This window comes from Pinus tabuliformis, chromosome 3_2 (genome assembly GCF_031772625.1).
Source record: "Pinus tabuliformis cultivar Carrire ecotype Pingquan chromosome 3_2, CPIR1, whole genome shotgun sequence".
NCBI classification, from domain to species: domain Eukaryota; kingdom Viridiplantae; phylum Streptophyta; class Pinopsida; order Pinales; family Pinaceae; genus Pinus; species Pinus tabuliformis.
Genome location: NC_142302.1, coordinates 69,543,833 through 69,565,953, shown reverse-complemented (window position 1 = coordinate 69,565,953; position 22,121 = coordinate 69,543,833). Strand labels below are relative to the sequence as shown.

General features: G+C 36.8%; 1 non-coding gene across 1 annotated transcript; it reads right to left on the bottom strand.

Annotated features, from left to right (window-relative positions):
- Positions 1-15,757: 15,757 nt before the first annotated feature.
- Positions 15,758-15,831, bottom strand: TRNAR-UCG (transfer RNA arginine (anticodon UCG)). The gene has a single exon. It is a non-coding gene; the product is annotated as a tRNA-Arg (tRNA).
- Between the last annotated feature and the right edge of the window lie 6,290 nt (positions 15,832-22,121).

Below are 22,121 nucleotides of genomic sequence, written 5' to 3'. Positions count from 1 at the left end.
TAATTATCAGCCCTACGTTCAACCAGGTTATGGTCCTCCATATGCACAACCTTTTATGGGTCCATACTCTAGAATGAACATGGTGTGGGATCTATCTCAAACTCAACAGACTTTGCAACCTAATGTGCAGTTACTTAATCAACCTGGACAGCCTTTGGTTTCTGGTTCCACCCAGCAACCTGTCCAACCTACTGTTCAAATCCCTGCATCTGGTACAGTTCAGCAACCTAGGCCTAGCTCACCTCGTACTCCGCCTCAAACTGCTGCAACTACTGCAACTTCTGTTCAACCTACAACACTTGTTTCTGGAGTATCTGCAACTCTAGTTTCTACTACCCCTGCATCAATGCAAATTCCTCAAGTCTCTATGCCACAGTTAGGACCTACAGTTCAGACTTTGGTCCAGATGCCTGCAGGACAAGCTAGTACAAGTACAATTGCCACAAGTCAACCGCAATTCATCTATCAACCATACCAGGGACAGTATCAATTCAGTCCTACTATACAAAACCCAGTTTATCAGTATCAATCGTATCCTGGCTATACTTATCAACAGCCTCAACAACCTCAGTTTGGTCCGGTTAATCCTAGTTTTCCAGGAGGTTATAACATTCCTAATGCAAATCCGATTCCAGGTTATCCTGGATATCCTCCTCCTGGAACTAGTCTCATTACTCAAGGTTTTCGTGACCCTAACCGTTAGTTACCATTTATTGCAACTTTGGATTTACCTGATTTGTCACGCCTTACGAACGATCTGATTTACTATCTTCCGTATTGGCCGCCAATGCCTAGTAAGTTGCCTAGTGATATCCCGAAATTCGAGGGTAAGTCAGGAGAGGATCCGTTAAATCATGTTATGACTTATCACCTATGGTGTGCATCTAATTCCATCATTGATGATTCAAATCGACTGCGTCTTTTTCAACGAACTCTTATTGGTCTTTCCGCCAAATGGTACATTGAGTTACCACGAGCTTCTTTTTATAATTTCAATCAGTTAGCCACTTCTTTCTTAACTCATTTTCAGTTGCCTGTCAGATACGACAATGGCACAGAACTGTTAACTTCACTGAAACAATCCACGTCCACATATATTTCTGATCATATTCATGAATGGCGACGTAGAAGGCGTTTAGTGAAATTTTTCATTCCGGATCAAATTTTAGCGGAATGGTTCATTAAATCATTGTTACCCAAAATCACTGAAGATGTAGCTAAGGGAGGAGTTGTTACTGAAGAGAAATTCATTACTTACGCTCAATACCTTGACCTCGTCTATACGCAGTCATGTACTTTACATGAAAAAATCCCTGATCTTCCAAAACACGGTCAAATAACTACAGCTCCTTCAGGGTCTCATGTTGCTAATGGTATGATTGGTTCAATTAGTACTAAAAGTAAGAAGAAATCTTCAAAGAATTCTTCTCCTATAATAACTTTACCTGATTCCCCAACAGGAGATTCTTCCGCTGAAATTTCTGCCGACATCCATGTCGTAGAATCATCTACGACCAAATCAAAATTCGGTAGTAAAAAGAAGGGGAAGAAGAAAAACAAACAAAATTCAAAAGATAAAATGGATAAAAATCAATCTACTGACGAAAAATGGAAAACTTGTTGTCCTTGTTTCATTTGTGACGAGGATCATTTTACCAAAGGCTGCCCACATCGAGTAGAGGTTTCAAAATTCGTTAAAGGTTCTCAAACGCCTGCTGTCTTGAAGGATCCTTTTCCTACTCAAGATAGTAAGATGATTGGTTCTTCCTCGAATGCCTCCGAAGAACCCATTATGATGATGTCTCATGTCAGGATGGCGACGTCATCACAAGATTATGGTAGTAAAAATCTTGTTGGTGGTAAAGAAGCAGAATCTTCTAATTCAAACACATCAACTACACCTCCTCTTCGTTCCGGTCCACTACAGATCAAGAAACCCAACCCTGAATTAGTAATCAAACTACCTGCTAAAGGTGTACTTTGGAAATCAGCGTTCAATCCACATGCGAGAGCTGCTCAGAATTACAACATTTTTGAAGACTTAGCTATTTCCCCTTCAGCAATGTCGGCTTTGGAAGTGTTGCAATCGTGCCCAGCACAGCGTAAATTACTATTATCTGCTATAGGAGCTGTCAATATTCAGGATTCGAACCTAATAATATTCGATTTAGAGAATAGTACACCCCGCCTACCTCATCAAATTTCCCGATTCCAATTTTAGTCAAAAACAGACCTTGCTTTCGGACTGTGATTGATGAAGGGGCTTCTACGTGTATTATGTCGATCTAGTGTTGGAAATCGCTTGGTTCTCCCACACTCAATCAGTCTCCGACAATTCTAAAGGCTTTTGATGGCCGAGGGTTCCATCCTTTTGGTATTTTGCAGGATTTACCACTAGGGGTCAAAGGTAAAACCGTAAATCTAGATGTGGAAGTGGTTGATGCCCCTCTAGACTACAACCTTCTCCTGGGTCGCAGTTGGTCTTATGTTATGACTGCTATTGTTTCATCGGTTTTTTGGCTTATCAAGTTTCCTCATAATAGAAAGATCGTTACGATAGACCAGCTGACTTATTTCTCATCCGACCCAGCCTCTACAGATAGTATTCAGCACATCGGTAAAACGACTATCCCTTACAAGGATGTTGGCGTAGGTTTGATTAAAGATTTTGGTTTACTGGGAACTTTTTCCTTCCCTCCTCCTAACGTATCGCCTTCTATTGCAACTATTCATATGATTTCATCGAATACTATTACTTTTGATGATCCTTGGATCGTACCTTTCGATTCTGAGGTGGATTCATTTGGTGGCGCGATGCCTCTAAGTCCCTTTGAAATTTCATATCAGGCTGTACAGTCGTTTTCTGATCCCTGTTCAACTGAAACTGATCTTCACCCTATAATTGTTGTCGGTCCTTTCGCAAAGTGGGGTATTGACTTTATTACATGTAACCCTCACTCGGCCAAGGGGCATGTGTATATTATCCTAGCGGTAGATTATTTTACTAAGTGGGCCGAGGCGATGCCTACATTTTCGGCAGACGGTAAGATTGCTGCAACTTTCGTATTCAATCATATAATTTCTAGATTCGGTGTTCCTCAAGCTATTATTACTGATCATGGAAGTCACTTTCGAAACATCATGATGACTGAAATAACAGATCAACTTGGCCTGTGTCACGATAGTTATACTCCATATTACCGCAGGCTAATGGTCTCGTTGAAGCTATCATTAAAGTTTTAGTCACTATGATCAAATGGATCATTGGTATTCATAAGTCGAATTGGCATACCATGCTATTTTCAACGCTTTGGGCATATCAGACCTCAGTGAAAACATCGACTGGTTTCACTCCTTTTCAACTAGTCTACGGTTTAGAAGCAATGTTACCTATTGAATGTGAAATTCCTTCATTACAATTAGCCATAGAATTACTCCCAACTACTTCTGAAGAAGAGAAACGTTTTTTGTACTTAGCTTAGCTAGATGAGAATTGACGCACTGCTGCAATAGCAAACGAGACTCATGCGAAACGAGTGAAAGCTCAGTATGACAGAATTGTTACACCTCGTAATTTTTCAGAGGGAGACCTAGTTTTACTATATGATCAAGCGAACGATAAGCTAGGAGCTGGAAAATTTGTACCTGTGTGGCATGGTCCTTACATTGTTAAGCGAAATCTGGCAAAAGGGGCTTATGAATTGATAGATTTTGATGGTGTATCTTTAGGTAAACCCAGAAATGGACTTTATCTAAAGAGATGCTATGCTTAAATTCTGTGTGGAGATTTTTTGTTAGATTAGTTTCTTTACAACTGGTGTGTTTTAGATTACAAAATTGTGCCTAGTTTAGAGAGTGCTCTTATCATTATTCTTGCTTATCTTGATTTTACTCTTGATATTGCAGATGTCGACGTCTCTTCAAACATACATTGGTTTTGCTGATGGTGCTTGTCGTAGTACACGGAACATTTCTTCCGCAGCTTGGGTTATCTATTCACCCCCTGACGAGTTAGTATCTATGCATGGGGTAAGCCTCGATCAAACAACAAATAAAATTGTAGAGTATAGTGCAGTGATTGAGTTATTATCTGAATCCATCTCATTTAGGATTCAGAGTTTGATTGTTAGGTTGGATTCTGAACTCGTTGTATTACAATTTAACAGGGTTTATGCCATTAGAAACCCAGTATTGTTAAGGTTATTTTTGAGAGTTCATCTCTTGGAACGTGAATTTTATTACATTGAATATCAGCATATTCCAAGACATTTAAATACATTAGCAAATGCAGTTGCTTCTAGTATGATAAATAGACATTTGCAATAATCAAAACAGTAAATTTATAAACATTCAATAACATGTTACACGAGATAGCAGGTAATAATGATATAACAGAGCATAGAAGTGTGTTTCAAAATATACATCGTCTTCGATCATAGGTTGAAAAACACCTTATGATCGGCAAAAATGATAATACAAAAAGTCAAAAATGTTCTACAAAATCGATCATCCTATCCCTAGCGATGATCACGATAAGAAACCACTGCTCGGGCCACCCTACATAGGAACCTCCTAAAAGGTCCTGGGACCCCAATCACATATCTCTGTAACCTAAGTGGAATATCATCTATATCAATCTCTGGAATATCTATTGTCAAACGCTCTAGATGATGCTCCAAGTCGGTCAGGATCTCTGCTGATTGGTCCTGTGGGGCTAGTGCTGTTGCAGTTGGTTGTCTCCTCTCGTAAGGCTGGAGAGCAGCTGGTCGATGTGGACCCACATCTACATTTAAATGTTTGATTATCAGTTTTTGACGATTTAAAAAATAAAAATAAAAATAAAACTTAGAAAGTGTTGAAAATGGTTTTTACCTGAATCATCCCATTGTTCTCCTTGTGGAAGAATCATGTCTGAGTCACCGTGATAATCCATCTCGGCATATGGAAAGTCCTGAATCACAAAAATTTGGTTGTCCAACCAACGAAAATATTCAGGCAGAAATCGAATAACCTCTGTACCCTCCTTAGGGTGACGGGCCATCAAAGCAACCCAGCGAACTATCCTAGGCTCTCGAGGAAGACCAGCATCAATAGGAATATGCTGCAGGGCTAACATGGGGATCCTCTCTAAAACAAAGCTGACTACGATGAATCCATATCCAAAGCTCTTCAGCTGTCCATTCTTTGCTCTGGTTAGTTGGCCTTTCACATTTGCCAACACAACCTCGCACCAGTTGAATATGGTGCCTCGAAAATAGTCTACAACCATCTACATCTGGGATCCAGTAGCCACATGCAATGCTGCACTGCCGCATAGTCTGGTAACAGTGAATGCAATAACTTTAAGCTCAGGATGGCTGATAGTTTTAATATCAATATGTTTGTCCTTTGTTTGATCATCGCAAAACTCCAATTGGAGACTAGCGACAGACTGGCCACCTGGCCTAGTCCCGAAAAGAGATAATTGTTCGCCCCTTTTGGACAAACCAGTCAAAAATTATATGTCCTCCAGCTTGATTTCGAGCCGATGGCCACCAATCACGAAGCACTGGTCCTGTGTGTTCCATCTGTCTACCAGCCATTACAAGAGGTCTACTTGGGCCCTCATGCCCTGTATGCCCCAGAACTTAAGCAATCTGCATGCTCTCAGTGCCTGCAATGTGGGCATGTGATTTAGTGTGGCAAAATCTACATCCTCGTGCTCGCGTTCTTGCCAAATAAGCATTTTGAATTTCCTACAATGCATGAAAATACATATTAGAACAAGTTAGTTTGAAAATTTTTGGGCAAAAATGGAGAAATTTAAGTTTTTAAAATTCATTTCACAGGGTCCGCACCCGCTGCTTACAAACAGTGCGTAGGTCCGCACGGGTTGTGAGCAATAGGTGCGAACTCACGACTTTTTCTTTATAGAAAAAATTCGAGGTCTGCAGGGGCCGCATGTTGCACCTGCAAACCCCCGTGAGCGACCTTTTAAACCTATTTTTCTTTCAAAAATCAAATTTAAAGCCTAAAAACGAAATGTAAACGGATGAAATGCAAGTTAAGGAGGACGTGGATTACCTGGAGCTGACAGTTTTCGATTCCGACGGACGGATTTTCCAGAATCTTCACAGGAACTTTCTTACCCAAAAGCTCTCACTTCTCACTCTGAACTCAAATGGTAAAAATGAAGTTAGAAAAGCCCTTTTTATAAGTTTTTTTGAATAAATGAATTTTTAATTTATTTATTTTTCACTTTAAAAAGGTAAATTTTTAAATCATTTTTATTTATCTTAAACAGGTATGTGTAATGTTTTGAGTTTTTGTGCAGAATATTGGATTTTTCGGGGAAATTGATCATTTTTCAACAAAGAGCATACTTTTATCACTTTTTCGGACTCTTTCAAAAATTTACGAAAAAGCGAAACATTGGAGTCCTCTTTAAGCTCTTTTCAGACTCTCGAAAATTGAAAAGATTGCCGAGCACTTGATTGTTCGAACTCGTTAAAATAAATGAATAATCGTCCCTTCAGTATAAGTTTACCCCTTTTACGGACTGAAATGGACTATTTATGAAAAAGGTATACGTTGACTAATTACAGTCAATAGAGTCCTCTTTAAACCCTTTTCAGACTCGTTAAATATGAAAAGATTGTCGAGCACTTGTCTTTTCCAGCTCATTAAAGTATTGGAAATGTCATCCCTTCTGTATTATTTTATCCTTTTTCGGACCTGAGGGATTATTTTACGAAAAAGTACCCCCATGGAGTTTTCTTAATTTTTTCTTCTGACTCCCTAAAATTGAAAAACACCGAGTTTTTCCTATACTGGACTCATTAAAATTTAACAGTAAAGGACCTGTTCAATTTTAAACAGGAACGAACCACTCCTTCTTAGGGTTTGAATTTTAAACTAAGTTGGACTCATCCGAAGGATGAGCTTATAAACAAGAAAATGTTATCCTCCTCAAGCTTGTCAAAAATAAAGAGGTACTTGCCAGAAATGGTGGGAGAAAAGAGAGAAAAATGAACTTGTTTGTTACACTTTGTTTTGTGAAAAAGCCGTCAACCACTCTTGAACATGACACTTTTTGTTCACCTGGATTGGGAAAATCCTTTGCCTAATAGTTAATCAAACCACATTGAGAGTCTTCAGCCGGTTTCTGGGTATTAGCTTTGGGTTAATTGTCACCAAGCCATCTGCAGTGTTTTTATGTGTTCAAGAGGACAGTTCAAACAAACCATTCATCTGCAAAATATCTATCATCCATTTTGACCATCCCTGAGTCAATCCTTGCCAATATATTTCTTCAAAACTTGATTTATGATTTTGTGTTGTGGGCTTGCCTACGACGGATCGTTTTCTATCGACTTCAGCTCATTATCTAGGAAGTTGATCTAGAAATCATCAGTACCTTGAAAATTGCATGCCGTAATGGCAGTTTTCTTGCCTTCGTCGATAGGTTGCATCGTTGACCTTAGATCGAATGATTCTATGAAATGTTCGACTTCAGCTCATTTATTCACATTTCATGGATTGTACTGGGTACTTTGAGAGCCATTGACATTACTGGTGGTTTCTCTCACACTTGTTAATAGTCCACATCATTGACTAGTAATCAAGTGGTTTCTACCATGTTCGACTTTGACACATTCATTCACATGGATAGAATCGTACTAGTTCGAGAAGCGGAAATCAAGACCCTAGATCTAGTTTTTACCATCCAGGCTATGAGGAATTTTATTATTCATTATACAATGGACTATTCATAAACAGATGGCTGCATCCATACTGTGTCTACACATGTCTATACTCTTGATGTATTACAAAATCATTCCTGTATCAGAACAATTTAGTCAGTTTTCTAGTCAGTTTTGATCTGAGTATGGGAATGCCTACCTCAGCGATGATATGTCTACATATATATATTTTGCATTGAATGTTTTTACATGTTCCGACTGGGGCGTCCACAGGATGATCCTTGAAATGATAAAGTACTTCACTCTTCATAAATGACAAACTCTATCTTCATCTATTACAAACTTCGCACTTTAGGGGGTAATCTGTTGCACTATAAAGTTTCAACTTGACATTTTGCAATCTGTGTGAGTCCATTACCACTCATATTTTCCTCCTCTGCAATTCTAAAAGCATCAGTTCCTCATATCAAGTCTGAAAATGAGAAAAAAGCCCTCAAAAATCTTTAAAACTCTGGTTCCGCACTTTATCTTTGTCTTACCTGCGGTCCCGCACCTAATGGTCATGTCTCCTGCGCACCTAACCGCACTGTCTCTGTGTTAAGGGTGCGGACCCCTGTAAAAGTTAAAAAGGCGCGAGTATACTCTGAAAAACTCACTTTCAGTCATTTCTAGAAGCTTCTGGAAGGAATCTTGAGGTGGCAAGTTCACTCTTTTAAGGTTCATGTATCCCATACCTTAAGGAGCTAACCCCTTGATGTGAGGAGCTTATCCCTTTGAAGGAGGATTTTATCCCTTCATAGGTGGACCTGTAACCTCCTCCTCTGCACTATAAAAAGAAGCATTGGGCTGGTTACTTGGGAGGTTAGAAGCTGAATATTTTTGAGGTGAAATGCTGCTGGAACTTAGTCTTCTTTAGTTGAGTTTTTATGAGGAGAGATTACATACCTCTAAGATCTCATTTGGAAGAGTGCAAGGCTTGTCAAAGTAAAGGAAATTCCTGTTTCGGACCCCAGGAAGAGCTTGTTCAACATCAAGGCTGAAAAGGTTGTAAGGTTCTTCTACTTCAAAGTTAATACAAATAATTTTTTTTTTCTCAATAAGTTGTTGATTCATGGTTTATTTTATGGATTCCTTGATCACCATAATAGACATGATTTATAGTATTTTCTATGCAGGTGCTATTTAATGTTTGCTTGTTTGTGATTGCCGGTCCTCAAAGGTAACTCTTTCGAACGACCAGGGGATGACTACTATGAACAAGCATTGGATCTAAGGTAGGATCTTGACACCTTTGTAGTATTTACTTATAAATCGCATATGTCTAGAGAAAGATGGGTTTGTTTGTCCGTTTGTTGCTAGACTATCTTCTGATACTAAGGAGATCGACCTTGTCCGCAAGATCAATTTATCCAGCCAACAGTATACTCTTGCACATTTTGAGCTTTTAACTGTCTGAAATTTTCTAATTCATGATGGCTTTTTGCATATGAGTTTAAGGGTAGAATTATATTTTTATAGCAACAATGGAATCATACCAAAGATAGAGATATTGCCATCTATTTTGATCTCATCTTGAGTCCTTGATTCCCATCAAATGAGTGTTTCACCCTCCATTCTCAATGAATCCAACTGAATTTTGATATCATCGTCTTGAAGGTTCTGAATTCTATGATACACCTCCAACTGATGAATCCAATTATCAATCTTCTTTGTATTCCTTCACCATTATACATGGGCAACTCGAATTTGACATCTAGTTTAAGTAGAGGTGATTTTCCAACTCCTTTTGAAGAATGATGATGAGTATGAGTAAGGGTTGTATTAGTGGAAGAGTGTGAAGATGTTTGTGAAGAAGAAGATGAAGAATATGGTGGAGAGGGTGGAGGTTTGTCTCCATTCCCATTACCTCCTTTTCCATTACCTCCTCCTGAAGAGCCTTCTCCTTTGGGAGGTTTGGAACTTTCTCCTTGCAACCTGCTATTCCTCTCTTCATAGAGGACCTTCACCATCTTTTTCATATCAAAGAAAGCCTTTCTGAAGGTCTTCTCATCTTCTGTCATGTTTGTAGGTTCTCCTTCATGAGACATGATCTCTGGAGTCTCAACTGCAACTTGAGGCTGAACTGGTGTTGGAGATTGTGGCAACCTTTCTCTTCTTCCCCTTGACCCAACTTCAGGGCTTCCAACCAGATTTCCTTCACCTCTTTTGAGTTTTAACCTTGTTAGCATGACACAAAACTAGCAAACAATACTCCTTCTTTGCACAAGCAAATCTAGTAAGCAAAAACCAGTGCTCTGATACCAACTTGATCTGAAATGGAGTAGATTAGTAATGTTGTGCTAATTCCCCATTTAGAATAAAACCCAAGATGCTTATCATTTTCTTATCAAGTGCTTAAGGACTCTCCATTTTTTCTTAATTAACTAATTCCCATGAGAGTTTCTCATGTAAATGTTATACAACTTTTAACATAAAACATATGTTGAACAGTAGCAAAATAACAACAAAGAACATCAAAATACAACACACAACACATAGATTTGATGAGGAGTTCACCCCTCCTAGGCTACATCTCCTTGGTCCAGCTTCTAATGCTTGGGCCTCTCTATTATGCTCAAAATTACAAAAAAAAGAACGTTTACAATGCTCAAATTCCTCTTAAACTTGTCTCAATGAGTTCATAATAGCCAAAATTGTTAGAATAGCTCTTTTTTGCACCTAATTTGGATAAGAACTGAAGAAGTTATGACCTCTCCCATTTCTCCCACAATTTGCTCAACAAAATCCCCTTTTCCAGCCACTAACCATCAAATTCTGCCTGAAATCCACCAAATTTTCCACATTTCAGCTACCAAAGCCATACTTCCCGATGGTTTCGGAAGTCGCAATCGGTGTTGGCGGAGAGACAGACGAAACAACTCCTTTTTAAAAACTGTGATCGTCGATCGGTAGCGGAACACATCGCAATCGGCTATTAGCGGAGAAATGGGATCACATAATATGCCACACTTTTGAAACTGTGATGAGCGATTTGCAATGGCGGACTTAACGATTTATGCACCATGGTTCATAACAATTTCACATCCGGTATATATCAGCTTGTCGCAATCGGCGTGGGATCGGGGAATTCCTTAACAACTTGTCGTTTGCCACTGCGAAGTGCGAACTGCGATGAATTGTCAGACCCGAACATTCCATACATTGCAACCTATTCTCTTTTCGCATCTGGTTCCATCAGTGTTTCGCTATCGTTGTGGGCAGGGTGATTCTTAACAAGACTTCCTACTACGATGCAATTTTGCGATGCGATATCGCATATCGCATCTCAGCAAGACCGGGGGCCGATTTTTAATAGAAAACTTATGTCGATGCGATGTGATGGTCCGATTTGCGGAGCCAGTGACAGAGTGACACTTGGCGCCTCCCGATTGGCTGAAGAGACTTGAACTTGTTCGTTGTGCACTTATTTTTCCTGTTTAGCAAACTGATCAGAACTCATTTCTGGGAGCACCCGAACTCTGTTTTCGATGAAACGAGTTACGTTGGATTCAGATTGCTGAGATCTATCCAACCATACAGTTTCAATTCCATTCTATGAAATTTGATTTTTGAGCATAAACTTGAGCACGTGATCATGTTCTTTCTAAGAACATAACCTTGGAAAACACCATCATTCGTCATCTGCAATTCAGGGACTCTTGAAACTATTTGACTCAACGCAGGAAATGATCTATAATGTAGATGTCCATACCTTTTGTGTCAAAGTTCACTTGGATTGATCTAATCATGTATTAGTGCTTGAGATCGTGGACTCACAAATCTATATATCATTTCATCACGAATCCCAATAACCCTATCACCATCTATACTAGATCCCTTGGATCAAACAAGTACTTTTCCATCCACAAAAGCAACTATATCTCCTTTATCTTCCAAACAAGAAATAGAAACAATATTATTTTTCAAACTTGGTACATAAAGAACATTTTTGAGATACATATTCTTAACATATTCCTTTTCTATAGAGGCCTTTCCAATTCCTTTGACTGCATAGCTATGATTGTCTCCAAATTCAACTCTTTGGGATAGCCTCTTTTCCATAATGTTAGAAATATTTCCACACTCTCTGGTCATGTGTCTTGATGATCCAGTATATACCAGCCACATGTCATCATCATCTACAATGGAACCTATTAGAGCAAAGAAATAAAATAAATCCTTGTCACCTTTAGTCTTCTTTGGTTTCTCATCTTCAACATCTATTACGGAAGCATGTTTTTCCCCCTTTCTCTTCTTATTAGCCATATTAGGAAATATCTCCTGAAATGTCCATATTCCTAACATCCATAACATTGTGTCTTTGATAAATCCTTCTTCTTTGAAGAGGATCCCTTTCTTGACTTCTTATGTCAAGGACCAAACTTCTTCTTTCCCTTATTTTTGGAACGAGTTGCAAAGGCTTGATGTTCTTCTTCCTAACGATCTCTTAACATCAACCTTGATTCTTCTTGAGCACAAGATGCCCATAGTTGTTCAAATGAAGGAGATTCTTTCCAATTGCTTATGTCTGCTACAAATGTGTCCCATGATCTGGGAATACCATTGAGTGTTGCGATCATAAGTTCTTGATCTGGAATGGATTCTCCAAAGGCTTGAATTTGATGATCCAGGTGGATATTGGTGGCCACCTGCCAAGTCCACCTGGACCCCCAACATTGTCTTTCTCAGCATTTTCAGTTTCCTTAATTGTAGCACAACTTACTATTTTTAGCAGTTTTTCGGGTCCTAAACTTCCGGAGCCGTTTTGAGGCCCTAAACGACGTTTTTTGGGGAATCCGGGGGCAACATGGGTCCATGGAATGGAATGGACCGATGTTGCCTGTTCCAACAATGATAGTGCTCGGATAGATCTTTCTAATGAGCTATTGTACGCGTCAAACAGAGATCATATGCCAAAGTCACGACCCCGGGAAGTTGATGTACCAACTTACCCCCAAACGGGGCCCACAGTTTGGCGTTTCATCTCCTAGGGTTAGGTTTTGGAATGTTAAGGGTTGTTTCCATTGTTTCTCAACAATAAATAGGCCTTCGAGCCTCATTGTAACACAGTTCAGAGGCATGTAGCCATCACATATCTTCTCAGAGATAAGCTACCATCGCCCTAGCTAGTTTGTTTCTATTTCTGGTTGTAAGCATATTTCAGTATTTTCCATTACTGAAATGAAGTATTATTTCCGCTGCATCTTTTTGTATATGGTTATCTCTGTAATTTGTTGTGTTCCTGTTTAAATCCGGATCATTTGATCTCTAATTTGGGAATCCTTATGAATTATGAAGCTACAGTGCCATCATTAGTCATCCTTGTATTTCGAAGTTTGTTCTTCAAGCCCATGGATTGGCCAACATTCTTGATAGTGTATAGATTTGTTAGGGCATTGTACATCTCCTTTAAAGTATCATGCTTCACAATGTATGGAACCAAATGATCTCTAATGGAGTTTACTCTAAGACTCATGACAATGATGTCATCCTCTTTGAACTTCTCTTTTTTTGTTGTATCAGCTAGTTCAATAGTATTTCTTATCACAATATCCAAAACGTTGTTCTTGGCAAGAATAAGAACTATTCTAACTTTCCAATCTCTGAAGTTTGATGCTCCCTCTAATTTGTTCTCGGATTCCATAGAGGAAGCCATAGATCCCAATCTACAAGAAGGACTTCAATAAATTGTTCTCTATGGTTTTTGTAAGGGTGATCTCAATGTTCCTTCCATCCTTCACTAAAGCTCTGAGACCATGTTGATTTTTTTAGTGCAATAGAGATTAGCACAATATTTATGAAATTATGATAATTACTTTTGTTGTAGATATTCTTTTAACTTATTTCAATATATTATTCAACAATTATACTTCATAAATTCAACCATAAAGAACAGTAGAACAATAGAGCTCACAATACACAAAAGAAGATAAGATTTACCCTAGGAAAACCTACAAAAGGGAAAAACAAAACAATCTTTTTCAATAGAGAAATTATTCTTGTTTAATGAGAGACACGCCTAGACCTATGGTCAAACCTGGTCTTCTCCTCCATGTCAAGTCACCCAATCTGATCCAACAATTTGTTTTGTCTATCTGACCTAGAATTCGGCCCTCCTGTAATTGCCAGTTGCCCTAGAAATTTTGGCCCAACAACAATTGCCCAATTACCTAGAAAATTTCAGCCCCCCACAATAGAATGCCCAGAAAAATGTGAACCGCAGAGAGAATAGCCAATTCACACATGCAAGTTGCAAGAAATATAAGAGAGAGAGAGAGAGAGAGAGAGAGAGAGAGAGAGAGAATATGTCCTTCAATTCGTCTTATTCGTCCTTCTTGTCCTTTCCTTGCTTGCCCAAAAATTGTTGTGTGTGAGAGAATGCAAATGCCCAAGTGGAGGAGGTCGAGTTGCCTTTATATAGTAGTTTGTGTTGGCCGAGTGGGCATGTCTCTTGGCTAGGGCCGACTTGACTTGGAGGGAAGCCGACTTGTCACTTTTGGAGCCAAAAATTACATTTCAAAATTTTCAATTTTCAATTTTAAAAAGTCGCAACAGGAATTTGACTCAAAATAAATTTTCCTTTGACTCTAACATCTATAAATATGTTTTACAATGATAAATACAAATACATCAAGTGACCAAATATACATTATGAATACCAATCATAGTTACAAATTTAACATAGTTCTTCCACCTCCAAATGTTATAATAACATTTGTATTATTAAGAATAATCTTTCTTAAGAAACATTCTTTTCATTCAAGAAGATTAAGCGCAATTTCAAAACTTGTTTCACTTAATTTCACCAAACTCTTCCTAATTTTGAAGCATAGGCATACAAATAAGGTAATGTTCATGCTAGTGTTGGGAAGCTTGACCTTTAAATAGTTTATGACTCTCATTAAAAAGGTTGCAAACATAGAATGATGTGGTTAGAGTAATTTTTTATCTAAGATATATTAGTGATTCATCTACTTATACAATTTTTATTTAATTTGAGATTAAATAATAATAATAATAAAAGAGTTGAAAGAATTTAGGAATACACTGTGTGTCAAGGTTTAAAATATTTCAAATTTTAGCAAATAATTTATTTCAAAATTCTCTTAACAATATGATTAACTATAGAAATCTTGACAATAAATTACTAAGAGAACAGTGTTTCATTGAGGGTACTAATTGATTGACGGTGTAGGCTTCTTTATGAAGCCATGATGCCCATCTTTCAACTTGTATACAAAATCTTTGTTGCAAGTTTTGTGCTTGGTTAAATTACCAGATCTTCCCTTAGAAAATTAGGGCTGCCAAATTCCACAAAACATTAATAACATATTAAATAAGCTTATTACCTTAGCTCCAGGAATCCATACCTATGTTTATAATATCTTCATTCCATGTTTTCATTGATTTAAAACAAGTTCTTCTTAACCAAAGACTAGTAAAGAGTTGAACATGACTTTTTGGACTATGAATGCATTGACTTTTAATCTAGATTTAGTGTTGATTATGGACATGCGGTGATGTCATCTCTGAAAGGCAAATGCAATAAATGCGATTGTTCCATTTCCAGAAACTGAACCAAACACATTCGTATGATGATAAAATTTCACCAAATTCTATAAACTCAATATTAGATGGTTTATGGAAAACCAGGACAAAAGAAAGTACGACTTGTCACATGTGAGATTCAGAGTGTCGACACAGTTTATGGAAAACCAGGACAGAAGAAAATACCACCAAATTTTATAAACTAAACATTACACAGTTTATGGAAAACCAGGACAGAAGAAAATACCACCAAATTTTATAAACTAAACATTACACAGTTTATGGAAAACCAGGACAAAAGAAAGTACGCCTTATCACATGCCAGATTCAGGGTGTGGGCACAGCTTACGGAAAACCAGGAGATTCAGGGTGTGGGCACAGCTTACGGAAAACCAGGAGAAAGAAGCGTAAAGAAACAATTTATACCAGGAGAAAGAAGCGTAAAGAAACAATTTATACCAGGAGAAAAGGAATTTGAAAATTGTACACGACCACAGTGGGAGTCGAACCCACGACCTTTTGATCCGAAGTCAAACGCGCTAATCCACTGCGCTATGCGGTCTACATGTTCTATTTTGAGGTTTAAATTAATAATATATACCTCAACACAGGAACAATTTAACGTCCATCGGCAAAAATGCTTGTCACTGGTTCAACGGAAAACCAACCACACTTGGATGGCCAAACACGCGAGAGTTGTCGAATGTGAGTATCTAGATAAAATGAAATGGAAATTATCTTCTTATTTATAATAATAGTAGTAATTACTGAAATTATATTAGAAGTTATTTATTTGTGGTTTTCTTTTTTAATTTTTAATATAATAATTATTTGTAAGTGAAAATAAATTGATTTAATAATTTTTTGAAGAAATTTCAGTGAGGCATAAAATCAAATTTAGTGGTTGCGACTATAATATAAAGAGTATATCTAACACCGTGTAAGCTTAGTATATCAAGAATTTATGACTTAGCAAGTGCTAAGACTTCAAGAGGGCGAGGGAAGCTAGACCTTGAGTCATATCACTACGGGCTAGAAACATCCCCGTGGGATTTAAAATCCAGTGGAGGGGAATAACTATTTCATATTTTTTTAAATTGATTTTTTTTTAAATTTGTTACTTTGTCTATAAAACTTAAGGGCATCTAAATTGTCAAAATCATATGGGGATTCATTTAGCTTGGACCACACTCACCCACATTCATAATTGTATATATGTCCATGGGATTTCAAATAAATGATTGTTTCACTACAAAGAACAAAACACTCTGTCACCAACAATGCTATATCCTATAAGCAAAAATTGAAATAAAATAAAACTAGTATAGCTATATAAATTAAATGATTGATAAATGACGATAGGCATCAATCCACAATAAACATCAAAATATTTACTTCATCATACATCTCAAGTTGATAAAAAAATAAATACTAAATTATAACTTTATTTAAAATTAATATTATTATTATTTTTTAATAATAAAAAATTATATAGAGTGGTAGGAGTGGGAGGGCTAATCTATTACCTTGAAGAACATGAAAAGTATAGATTTGATTGGGGCTAAATACAACATCAAATAATAGAGTTGAATTTCTAGCATTGTGGAAAAGCTTAGAGATTGCTAAAAATAAAAGAGTAAAAAAAAAAATTATTAAGAAATTTGATGATTATTAGAATGATCTCTAAAGCAATTTTGTCTTATGACACTACATTCCCTTCCCAATGAAAAGAATTGTTGTGCAATTGAAAAACTTTGAAGGTGTCTTTTTATTTCATATTCTTAGGATGTGAGGAGGGTAAGGCGTTCACCTCCATGCCTTAGCCCACCATGAACGAGCATGGATAAAAGATCTGATATAATTATGAAGAAATTTCGGCATAAATCAAATTCAGAAAATCATTGTTGACGCGTTTCGAACCAACTAGTGTGATTCATCCTGAAAGCAAATTGCCTCACGAAAAATCATTCTAAATATTTTCAACCTCGCATGCGCAAAAAATTTTCCATCATAATCAAAGATTGTCCATGATAATCAAAGATTGTCCACCTGTAGAAGTTAATAAATCAAGGTTAATACGTGGTTACCTATTGTACCCAGTGCTCTATGGCGAGATGGACGGTCTCGTTCCATGGAGATACTGGAACTCCCTTGGACTCATTAATACTGCAGAGCTGAATGAATGTCCTTTCTATGTCACTCTTAAATGCACAGGAAGGAAGGAATGCTGCTCTGGTGCCTCGTGAGGATCAAATTCACATCGGAACCGTGGATCGATGGAGATCAAATTTTAGTGGAGACAAGGGCGTTCATTCTCGAGAGAAATGATGAGATCCAACTATTTAAACAGACAACTTTCGAAATATGGTCATTACCTTTTCATCTTTGTAGGTGCACTCATCGCCTTTACTCGAGCTTGGAGCGTTTGGCTATGGTGTCGAAAGAGAATCAAGTCCCACAGCCTAAGTTGGTGCATTGGAAGAAAACCATGGAGTTTTGCTTAAATTGTTGATGGTTCAAGTGGAGATTCTCTCCAAAGGCTAGATCTCATCTCATGGAGACCGAAAGGGAAATAAGAGCTAGTCTGACAAAGGAAAATTTCGAAGGGCTTGAAGGTAAAGTTCAGAGAAATTTTGCAAGGTCGGAGGCATAGTTTATTGATATTCCTGTCAACATGGAGGTTTCAAGCTTCAAGCTCTTTCCATACGTTTAGGAGTTTGTGACTCGCAAAGAGGTCTAGTGTTGAGGAGTAGCAAGAGAAAGTTAGAGATGCTTCTTCAACCATCGGAAAGAGCAAAAGAAAAAAGGTGTTCTAGACTACAACCACTTAGGTTGGGCCTTTAAAACTTGTTTAAATTAGAGATGCTTCTTCGAGCATCGGAAAGAGCAAAAGAAAAAAGGTGGTCTTTTAAAACTTGTTTAAATTTCTGAGTAAATTTCTGAGCTTTAATGTATTGTAAATATGTTTTTTGGTCAGTTTTTTAGAATCTATGGAAAGTTCCAATGTAGAATCATAGTCCACAGACTTTGTAAAGGCAAAAAGACTTTGTTATAGATATATTGGAATGTTGAAACAACAAAGATAACAGAAGCAAGTTTTGTAGTCATTAACGTAAATGGTTTTGGCCATACAATCTATCCTTTATAATAGAAATCTAATTGTTTTGTTTAAAACTATATATATATGGAAAGTTTCAATGTAGAATTATAGTCCAGAGGGTCCGTAAAGGTAAAAAGGCTTTGTTATGGATATATTGGAATGTTGAAGCAGCAAAGATAACAGAAGCAAGTTTTGTAGTCATTAGTGTAAATGGTTTTGGCCATACAATCTAGCCTTTATAATAGAAATCTAACCTTTTTGTTTATATATATATATATGAAAAAAGCATCCAACCAAATTTTTAACCATGGAGATTCACCCCCATTTTATTATGGAGATTCTTCATCTGTAAATAACATTTGCTACAACGTCATGGACCAATACCATGGATAATCAATACCAAATTTAGTTCATATGACACTTGTTCATATGACCTTTTTATTTAATTAATGAATTTAATTAAAAGAGCAAAAAATGCATAACTAATTGAAAACAAATTTCAGCCTTTGATTTGTGTATACTACTAAGAATATTTTATAATATTCTATGGAGGTTAAATCTCTATTATTCACCTAAGAATTATTGATAATTAAATTAAAATTTTGTAAACTCTGCCCATAGGGCTTTAGATTGATGATGAATGAGTGAATTGTTAAGGCACTCCTTGCGATAGGTCACCAGTTTAAATCCCCCATGAGTGTTAGCCTTAAAAAAAATTATAAACTCTATTTCAAAATAGACATACTTATCAACATAACACAATATATATGTAAAAATTGTGTGTGTGTGTGTGTGTGTGTCAATTGAGTGTATCCCAGGTAGTTGGGAGGTAGGGATAGAATCCTCCCCTCTCAGGTTCAATTCCCGCAATTGACATGATGGATGTTCACAGCATTGACAGAATTTGCATGTTTCTCAAATGGAATATACAACATGAGAAATAAATATTTCATTAGAAAAATGGTTATAGAATGGATTAGGGATCCAACTAAGCAAGTTCTGAATTGCTGCATAATGTGGAAAGCACTATCCTCAACCTTCTTGTTGATTGGTGATTGCATTGTCTAAAAGGTTGGGGATGGTAGGAGCATCGGGATTGGCCAAGATCCTTGGGCCAGTGTAGCTGACAAAAACAAATTTTCAAACAACCTAATAAGATATTTACACTCAAAAGGCATCTTCCACCTGGTAGATGTTTGCTCATAGCCAATCTTGATTTGGGGAAGTCAAGAATGGTGATTGGAAAAATCCTTTGAACTGTCAGGTGTCGAGTCCAATTAATGGAAATATTTTATTGATTTTTTAGCTAATATTATAGCTAGGATGTCCAAGGAGAATGAAGATAGTCTGTTCTGGTCAAAAAAACATCATCTCGGGTATTTTCACAATAAAGTTAGGATATACGACACAAATGGAAGAGGTACTCATTGACCATCCAATTTTGTGGTGGGACTTTGTTTGGAAACACCATAGCCCACCAAAGTGAAAAATCACACTATGGTTAGCTCTGCACAATTGTTCATTAACTTGGAATAATGGATTGAGATAGGGTTGGAAGGGCCCAAGATGTTGCTTGTTGTGTGTTGCAAAAATGCAAAAATGATTTTTTATTTATTTGTTGAATGTGCCTACTTACATAAGGTTTGGTCTCTTGCAAAAACCTCTTTTAATCCCATGCAAGCTAGTTGGGATAAACCTTATCAGAGGATTGTGCTCTGGAGTGGGTATCAGATCCATCAGTTCGTGAATTACTTGTCTTCCCTGCTTCTTTTGTCCACACCATTTTGTGGGTGAGAAATCTAGCATTACTCGAAGAAAAGTACATTCCTAAATAGATTGTGATGGGTGCCATCGATTCAACATGCAAAACAAATGTGAGACAAAGCGGAAGAAAACAAGAGTCTCGATCATGTATGTTATGGAGTTTGAGATCCCCTGGGGATTTTTTTACGAAGCAAGCCAGGGATAGCCTTCTATTTGCGGTGCTGGTGCATTTTTATTTTTCAGTAGACTCCATTACATGCACATTTGATATTCTCCGAGAAGGAGATCCAACTCTAGGGCTGGGTTTTTAGCCATTTGGGCACTGGTTCACACAAAAAAACTACTACAACTTAAAGAAATTGCAAATCTTAGGTCACTCAAAGATGGTGGTTGATTGGATCAATGAAAAAATAGGCATATTTGAGCCCCACCTGTACCATCTCCTCGGTGTTTTCAAAAGGGAGATCCAAAAGTTGGAATGATACACATGCAAACACATCTATAGGGAATTAAACATTCTAGCAGATCACATTTCAAAATATGTTATCCAAAGTCCAGTGGGCATACTTGAGAGTCACGAGTTCAAGGAAGGTCAGGCCCTCGAGGCCATCTTGATTAACTTCTAGTCTTTTACATGGGATCGAAGAAAATGAGACAGTTGGTACAGGTCAGAGAATAAACATAGATAATCATTCTTGTAATCTCTATTTATTTATTTTATTTTTTTGTCAATATATGAAATTATTACAGCTCAAGACAGACCTACAAGCCTTTATGATGTATATTTCCTTTTAAAATGTTATGATATATATATATATAATAAAATTATATATATATATATATATAAGTTTATATATATATATATATATATATATATATATATATATATATATATATATATATATATATAAGTTTATTATTATTATATATATATCTATATATATATATATATATATATATATAAGTTTATTATTATAATTGGATTTAAATAATTAAAAATTGATTAATTTTTTTTATAAAAATAAACATGTTGTGTGTGTATATCTAAGGAAAATACCGGAAGAAATCACATCCCGTAAGCCAAACTAATCAGAGCCTAACCCTAAGGGTGTTGAAAAGAATTGACCTTAAATATCAATATATTATAAATAAATATGTTTACATATTTTTTATATTATTTTGTTTATTTGTATACTTTCATTAAGCTTACATATGTGATTAAAAAAAAAAAAGGAGAATATATCTCTTTTTTAATATTAAAACATATTTTATGCAATTAGAGAAACTTATTAATTTTAATGATAAATAATTGTTTAAATATTAAAAAATGAATAATACACTTTGCTCTTTTGGTATGGTATAATATTTATAAAAATAACTTATATATTTATATATATCTATCCAAAAATAAATTATTCACTTTTAAATTTATTAGATAATATTTATTTAAATAATTTATATGTGTATGGGTAAAGATGGGTGAATTTAGTTTTTCAATTCAATCGCTATATGGTGCTTTGTTTGTTCTACAATGTTGGTTCATGCATCTTAGTGATTGTGGATCGGCACCTATTGTGTTTTGATTGCTAGATTGAGGGGCTCCTCTCCTCCACCCCTCCCTTAATGCCTGACATTGTCACCTTTAACTCTTTGGTGGCAAATGGGTTGAGATGCGCGAAGGCCAAGCCCTCAGGATTCGTCAAGAAACTAGAGGAGATCCTGAAGGTATATGTTTGTGTCACTCAATCTAGATAATTGGACCCATATACAAGAAGTGGATTATTATCATATCCCCTTCAAATGCAAGGTATGCCATGAATATGGCCACTTTGCAAGACGCTGCAAAATGAGGCAAGAGGAACAACAATGAAAACAAGGTAGTGAAGAGAGAAATGCAAATAGCAGAAGAGAAGGAGAGGTCCAACCAAACAATAAGGTAATCCTGCGATGTAGCCAGGTCAAGCCGGAAACAAAAGGAAAGGCCCAAC